The sequence below is a fragment of the Mya arenaria genome, chromosome 10 (genome assembly GCF_026914265.1).
Source record: "Mya arenaria isolate MELC-2E11 chromosome 10, ASM2691426v1".
Classification (NCBI taxonomy): Eukaryota; Metazoa; Mollusca; class Bivalvia; order Myida; family Myidae; genus Mya; species Mya arenaria.
Window position 1 is genome coordinate 36520358 of NC_069131.1, and position 9185 is coordinate 36529542.

General features: G+C 35.7%; 1 pseudogene; it reads left to right on the top strand.

Moving 5' to 3' along the window:
• The first annotated feature begins 5158 nt into the window (after positions 1 to 5158).
• LOC128204654 (uncharacterized) lies at positions 5159 to 8937 on the top strand (annotated as a pseudogene).
• Positions 8938 to 9185: the final 248 nt, after the last annotated feature.

The following is a 9185-nucleotide window of genomic DNA, read 5'->3' on the forward strand; positions in this document are numbered from 1 at the left end:
TCTCAACAACTAATCAATGCCAAACTCACTACGATGAGGTTCTCAACAACTAATCCAATGCCAAACACACTACGATGAGGTTCTATACAACCCATCCACTGACCTATCCCCCCCCCTTACAGTGAGATTCTAAATAACCCATCCAATGCCATACTCACTACGATGAGGTTCTAAAAAAACTTTTTCAAACTTCCAACAGCGAGGCTCTACACAACCGACCCAATGCTAAACTCTCAACGACGAGGTTCTACACAACCAACCCCATACCAAACTCTCAACAGTGAGTTTCTATACAACCCGTTCAATGCCAAACTCCCATGGTGAGGTTCTACACAACATATATAATGCCCAACTCTCAACGGTAAGGTTCTACACAATCTATCTAATGCCCAACGCACCACGGCGAGGTTCTACACAGCCAATCGAATGCCGAACTTCCCATGCTGAGGTTCTACTCAACATAGAGCCATGCCAAACTTCCTGCGTTGAGGTTCTGCACAACCATTTGTCATACCTAACTCCCCATGCTGAGGCTCTACGCAAACCATTGACATGCCAAACTTCAGACGCTAAGGTTCTGCACAACCATTTGTCATGCCGTACTTCCCATGCTGAGTTGTACTTAACACATTGCCATGCCAAACTTCCCACGGTGAGGTTCTGCAAAACCATTTGCCATGTCTAACTCTCAATACTGAGGTTCTACGCAACCCATTGCCATGCCAAACTTTCCACGGTGAGGTTCTACACCATTCAATGCCCAACCCAGCGCAGCCTGGTTGTACACAACCTATCCAACGCCTAACTCCCCGGAGAGGTTCTACCCAACCAACTGTCATGCCAAATCCCCTAATGTGAGATTGCGTACTGGAGAACAAAGTAGATCCATAATCTTTGTCCGTGGTGAAGGTAAGGATGTACATCATGACCAAATATCTGGATCTACTAATCTGGATTGAGATGAAGATATATATCAAACAATGCGTGTGCAAGTGGAACATATTAATACGTATTAACGCAATATATGTTAAACTTCTTCTCACTCTTAAACTGTATTTAAAACGCTATTCCCTTCCTCAAAGGTAGACAACTGAAATATATTATCGCCGTTTACCATCTGTATGGAAGCAAAGCCGTCCTCCTCAAATATCACTAGTAAAGTCTCCGTTATTTTGATAAGTCAAGTTCATGAAATTGAATATATTGTCTGATGTAGTGATTACTGTTATCATAAATACAATTTTATGGGAAACCTAGTTTCAAGATAATATAGAAAAATGTAGATCTACAAGTAACTTTAAAGTTTAAGATTACTAGTTAACATTAAATAAATTTGCCAGTATAGTCAAAGGTGTTAAACACGTTCACAAACGACCTAAATTTTGATCCAAAAAATGCAGGTTAAAATCTAGAGCATTTAAGTTTTATCTGATTACCAATAATATCAGTACGATATTGAATGAAATGCTTATATAGTATATAAAACAAGAAGTGAAATGGCAGTCATTTTGCATCAAATGTCTGCGAGAAAATTAGGAGATACATGTATGTGAAAAATGTTCAATACATATATTTAGACTTTATAAATGTCTGCCTGTTTAAATAATTATATCATTACGATAAGCACTATAAGTTGTTACTAGCTTTTCATAATAATTATCTCACATGGCTAAACACCAAGGCCGCAGTGTAATCCAAACCCTCGCGTATGGTGTTCTGTTGAAACTCGGTAAACTTTGTTTCCGCGAATCACCCTACGGTCGTATTTGGATAAACCTATCTTATACGAGCGGCTGTGGAAGGACATCAGTGCCTTTTCTCCCACCTAATTTAACAAAATATAGTAAAAATGCATTTTTTCGCTCGAACTTTTTGAGCGTAGTAAATATAATTTGCCTATAGATTTGTAATGATTTATGGTTGTAATATGATATGCGCACAGTGATTCAAAATATGTAGATTTGAATAGTTCTGAGGAGAGTACAGCATTATTTCTTGAATGCAGCGTAAACACTTTTTGGAGCAATTTTATGCGAGAAACAAGACAATGTTTCCACGGTGATACAGACGAAGGTCTTCAACAAGGAAGATAATTGCGGGATGACAATAAAAAGGAAATTCCATATGAGGACTTTTTTTATCTTGCCCCGTTGGCAAGGTAATGATTTCCAACATGGCCAAATATTTGAAAAAACGTATCTGGGGTGGGGAAAGTTGATTTCTTACCCAGTGTTACATTTGCACCGTCTTGGAAAATGGCTGTGATCCAAGCAAATTCGCGGCACATTGATCATATGCTCGTTTGTTTTAGAAGATTTTGTCAAATAAACAGAATGCATTTGGTTCAAAATTGAAAAAAAATAGCTATAATTATTTATCAATATCTGTGCAACAAGTAATTGCATTTTCGCCGATTTTTATTCTGACTGGATTCTGAAAGATTGTTCTACATTAGTCCAAAATTCTAAGACCATTCGTTTAAGTGTGCCAGTATTATGAATGTCGCAAATGTAGTGAATGTCGCGAATATAGTAAATGTCGCACAAGTATTATATTATTATAAATATCGCAAACGAAGTGAATGTTGCTAATTTTAAGAATGTCAAAAATATCGTGAAGGTAGAAAGTCGTTAATGTCTTGAATATTATGAATCGATCTCCAACACAGTGATCTCCCCCTGCCATCTCTGCCACAAGGTATGAAAATAGCTTGATTACAGCAATGACACTGCTTAGGAAATTGGTTTAATCAGCGGATTGTCACCGTGTTATGATTATTTAATATAATAATTGTTTAATATCCCAAAATAAAACATATTTTAATCAATAAAAGTCTCAAAATCCTGAACATTGTTAATCGATCTCAAACACAGTGATCTCCCTTGACGAGCAGAGATCATCTCTGCCACAAGGTAAGAAAAATAGCTTGATTACAGCAATGACAGCTAGAGGTAACCGTGAAGTTTGGTTAGGGAAGTCGCGAATATTGTAAAAGACATGAATTATCATAATGTTATGAATGTCGTGAATGTTGCGAATGTCATGTACTAGCGTATCATGAATGTTGCTAAGAGCATAAACATCGATTATCGCAAATGGCAATTAACATGAAAAATAAGGAAATGACACTTGACCGCCGTTTGATCTTGGACATCATGAAATTCAACAATATTTTACGATTAGAAGTGATGCAAACGAATATTCGAATATTCGATCAAACGTTTGGTATTCGGTATTTGAATATTCGAAAAAAAACTGTTGAATAAACAGAATAAAATTATTTTTACTTACAACTCTGTTGTTGTGTGTAAAGTTCGTATGTCTTGTTTTTACAACGATTGACCCAAAGGTGTGAATGTGATGACAATACACTATACACGCGTCATGTGACATATCATCGGGTAACATAAAATGTCCTAGGACTTTTACAATAACTGGCTATTAGATAAGTGATATTAAAAATTTCATTTATTATCGGCAAATCTTAATGCCTTTGCCAAATAAGGATTTAAGAAATTGGCCTTCACACAAATGTGTTGTGTTTGCTGTGCAACATTGCTCAAATTGCCGTGCTGATATGAATGACATGTGTCACAATAATGTAGTTACATGTATATATGCTGTAAACTGTTTTCAATGTTTCGATACAATGCTCGTGCTTTGAAATGTAACTGTATAGTAGAGCGTTCTCTATTGATGTAGCATAGAAAAGTCCAAATCCACATGTGTTTTCGTTTTAATATTTTACTAGTTCCCGGGTTGGTTTGGTTTTTTCCATAGTTATATTTAGTAGAGGTCAATCCCAGATCGAGGTTGTTCGTTCTACGGAAAGACCGTTCATTGACGCATAACGCCATTTGATCAGGAATCCATGTAATTTCACATTGTTTACAAATATGACGGCAGCGGAATTGAAATTATTGGATTTTGTATCGTGATGTTTTTGTGTTTTTTTTTTCTTTTTGAAAATGGGCAATTTCAGAGTCATTTTGGGGAAATCAGGGTCCGCCGCGCGTAATGGCGAAGACAAAGTAGGGTTTAAATACCCTGACTATTTCTTTATCGAATAATAATAATAGTTTACTGCAACATCTAAAAGATGTATTTTGGTAATCGAATATTCGAATATTCGATCGAAAGAATTACCGAATATTCGAATATCAATTTTGCCATTCGTTTGCATCCCTAATATAAACACATACGTGTCAAATGCAATGTCTGCTAGTTGATAAATAATTTACTGTTGATTCATAAAGTGTAAGTAATATTGAATATGGTGATGCAATTCAATGCGACGTCGCTATTTTAAATGAGTATTTTCATCAGTATTTACTTATATGTATACTACTCATATAAAGTCATATAAACGTATTGATTATTGTCGTATTCGCTCAAAATCAAAATTAAGAGATGTTTGGACATTGCTTGTGAATAACGACTTATATGCAGAAGCGGTCAAGTATTTTCAAGAACTGTCAAGTAAATTCCCGCTTCGTTTCACCAATACTTTATATTTACATTAACCGTTCATTCCTGAACGATGGTTGTTGTTTATCAATTTTACATTATTTCTGTATAAAGTGCAATGTCATTTCCCATCGAAATCGCGTGCATTTGTTCGATGCAACTGTCCTGTCATTGGGCGCAATAATACTATCGGGGGTGGGGGGGGGCATATTTACTACGGAACTATATATTTCAACATATTGTAGTGCACCCACCAACGTCCAGAAGAAAGAGCTCAGTTCAAAACCAAGTCTTCTTGCGTCCTCTGGCTTTCCTTCCGCGAAAGTGCCCCTTGCTAAACACGATACCCCACCCACCGCCACTGTCGTTTCATCCGATGTTAACTTCCAATGAAATGCACTTGCTAATTTTTCCAACACCGTATTCCAACATGGTTCATAAACCAACTGATCCTTCAACATAACGCTCAACAAGTAAATTGACAGGTATTTCTCTCAAATTTGAAAACTCTTGACTAACAAACGCTAGTATACATCGATCCGACCTGACAATCAAACAGATCATTATTGACCAATGAAAAAGCTGCAAATTATTCACAGCGTCCCGTCCGCCATCTTTACCCACCAAACAAAGCAGCGATAACTGTTTACAGCCGCGCATATAATTGAAGTTTTTAGAATTATTTGTGAAAATGGTTCAGCGATGCGCATGGGGAACATGTTATGCGGATGAACGGTATCCGACTAAATGGGGGACGATTTATAAGATTTCCGACCCCGAAATCAGATATTGAGAAGTGCAAATGCTGGAATAAACCATGTGGACGGCCACACGAGCAACTGAATATAAAACGGATTAACCAGCACAAAGCTGTCTGCTCGAAGGTTAGTATATTAAAATGTGATTTTATAATATTACGATCAAAAACACAATTATTTCAATTATAATTCTGACTTCCGCGCAAATGTTTATATTGTTTACTTTCATGTGTTCTAATTATTGACCTCTATGATCATGCTAGTTGAAACCTCAAACATGTTTCATCAGGTTATGGATGTGCCTTGTTTAAACTACTGTTTTATTGTCTAGTATGTTATTGACTGGCATTGTGGAGTCTTGTCATACGTATTAATTTTATTATTATGTATATTTAAGCACTTAAGTGGAGGAAATGGACCATCTAAAGAACATCCTGCCCCATTGTCAGCTGATGGCTCGAGAACAACACCTGCAAGAAAACTCCCCACTAAGCGGTCATTTGAAAAGGAAAATTTTGACAGCATTCATACACAAAATGCAAAACTCAAGCGTATGCATTTACAATATATCACATGCCTGTAAGTGTAAGTGTAAGTTTAATGTATTGGTAAGGCGCGTGCCAAAGACTTAAATAACATGTACCATGTAGGTTCAAAATGCAAAACTTAACCTATACACTATATAATTTTGTAGGCTTCTTCTCATTTTTTTTAAATGCCACTGTTCCTTATTCAATAAAAAACAACAGCATAATAGTTACACATATTTTATTACAAGCGTTCTGTTTGTTACAGAACAGAACACTCAACAGAACTGAACAGAACATATTTATAACATATAAACTATACAGATTTTTGTGTAAATTTACATATAAATATATCAACATTATAACTATTTATTTCAGAGAAAACCAAGAAAAGCTTGTCGAGGATCATGCAGACACTGTACCGGGAGTAGAAACACAACTTTATCAAGGCTGAAGTCTCGTATTTCATCACAAGCATGTGATGTTGTCATATTTCTTGCGGAAAATAGACATGTAATATCCACTATACCACGCACACCTGTGTCGCACAACTTCCCATCAGGAGTTGCTCCTAGAAAAGAAAACTCATTATTTAAAATGAATCAAACTTCATGGAAATGCCGGGATGGATATTTCTCCAGATATCTTTCCTTTCTGGGTTTTTGATGTATTTTCCCATATTCTAGAGATTGGGCCTTGATATTTCTATTTTCAAAAATTGAATTCAAAAATTGCTCAGATGAGGCAGACTTCCTGTATAGGACTTTCCCAAAGTTTGAGACCGTCAAACGCTTTGATTTTTCCTTAAACCAGCACTCTGATAATGCCTGTGATCTTGTTGTGATTTCTATTTTAGTTGGGTCTTCACAGGTTGTGTGGTCATTTAATGATGTGAACTCTTTCGGTAGATCAATAGGTGCTGCGTTTAAAACAGAGGTATTTCCACGCTCTTGGGAAATGGTTGGCGTCTGTTTTAAACATCTTGTCTAAAATATAAAATTAATATGCATTTATTTTCAGGGACATCACCATTGGACATGTTTGTTCTAGCCGCTGAGAATGCTTCCCTAAAAGAACAGTTGTCACAAAAAGAAGTTCAAGTTGCAGAATTACAGTCGTCACTTTCATCAAAGTGTAGTGAAATTCAGAGTTTAAAGAAACTGTTGGGAGTTAAACAAACTTTAAATGTCCATAAAGTTCTGCTCAAAGAATCAAGAGTTAAAAATTTGTTTAAATATTATACAGGAATTATATTTACACGTTATTTAGCATTATTGTCATTTTTAAAACCAGAGGGTTTTGAACTGAAATATGAGTCTGGCAGAAGAGAGCTGAATGATTTTCAACCAAAAGATGCATTGTTTTTAACACTATGCAGACTGCGACCTGGTTTCGGGTTAAAAGATATGGCTACACGATTTGGACTTTCCACTCAATCAACTAGTGTAGTATTTAATGCATGGATTGTATTTAAAGCTCGGTCAGTTATCAATTTGGCCACATAGGGACACAATTATAAAAAAAAACATGCCAGAAGACTATCGAAATGACTTCCCACCATTCCCAAGATGGTACAGAGGTGAAAACTCAAACACCCAGTGCACTGTCATTACAAAGTCAACTGTACAGTAATTATAAATCTACAACTTTAAAGGGTTTGATAGGTTGTGATGCTACCTTTTGATGTTTGTGTCAGAGTTGTTTACTGGATCTATTTCGGATAAGGCTTTAACTTAACAATCAGGATTTTACGATGTTATTAAAACATTAAAAGAAAGTAAATTTAGATTAGACAGATGTAGCATGTCTTTGGGATCTACATTTGGGACTCTGGAAATAAAATTCACAATTTTTCAAGAGCTTAATTATTATATTACTGCATATTATATTTATTAATCTCTGCAAAAGAATATGCTGACAATTATAGACAAGTAATATGATTGTATTTCTGCTTCTGAAACAATTTGATATAATTGAATTGCTGTTTATTTATGATTGGAATAAAGTATTGTAAAGTGAAGTTTGTGTTTGTAGTTCATTTATTTAATAATATCTAAAATTGTACACTTGGCCTGTGTATCTATCTGGCAAAGGACAGGTTTCCTTTTCCGTCTTTCCCGTGGTCGTGCTACTATAACATGGTTTACTTGAACTGGCTTGATCTTTGATCCCCTTGGCACATTCCTTTGTTAGGGAATACTTGTTGGTCAGAAACATGTGTGAAGTTGTGCAACTTGAGTCCCTGAAGTGACTTGATTAAGCCGACCACGTGTGAACAATGACCGCTCAATCTTTTTAAAATGAAAACAGACATTGTTGACAGAAGTTATCAAAACAAAACCATAATATCATGCTGTGAAATTGGCATGTGTTCATCCTACACTGACCCGTGAAGTATCATTCGACTTTCCATATGTTAAATGGCTAAAACAAGGCAGTAACTAGAAATACGAAAACCAATAAATTGAAATACAACTTATATTTTTTCGCATTCCGTAACATGGCATGAAATGTAAAAGACCTGGCGATCCAAATTTGCTTATATTACACAATGCATTTTAAAGAATAAAGCTACTAGTATAATAAAATTTGTTAAATACAGTTGGAAATCCACATACCCTGCCTTGCATGAGCAATACGCATATCGTATAGAATCCCACATCGACACTTAACATACGAGGCTTGTCGTTTTTTCTCATTGAAGGCCAGCATCTCGCGGTTTCATGGCAGGTACTTCCCTCTTCCAAAACTTTAATGTCATGAATATAACCTTGTAGAAAGTAATTTAATCCCTTATCTAACACCTTTCCCGATAATTTGGCTTGATCTGGTAAATATTTAACAGATTGTGCGAAATCTTAGAGAGAGAATCGGATTCTGATGCTTTCGTGGCTGCGAGAGCCTCCATTTTGAATTTACGCTTGGGGTGCGTAGTAACAATATCTTAGGGGGCGGAGCTTATCTTTGCATCTCGGATCGTTGTATCGCAAATTAGAATTTTGTATGTGGCGATATTTTTTTATGTTTTCTTGTTATTGTTAATTTTTCATAACTCCATTTGTATTTTTCTAGCTGTAATACAGTTATTATACGTTGTTAAAATATTCTTTTTCTTGAAAATATAGAAATTAAACCCATGAATAAGGAACTGTTTTTTTCTGAGCATTTATTGTTTTATAGATTAGGTTACTGTAGCTGTTCGAATTTACCTACCATTGAGAACAACGAGAGAAAGAAAAAAGAGAAAATGCTTTTGAATAACTCATTTATTTTAACAGAAATGTACATTTAAATAAATATAAATATAAATATTAAAATTCGACATTTTGCATATCATTGGGTTATGGTATGCAATGGCACAGTTCAAAATGCTGGTGGAGTCCTTCGGACACCACTCATTTTGAACAACCCCATTGCATACCGTACCTCAATA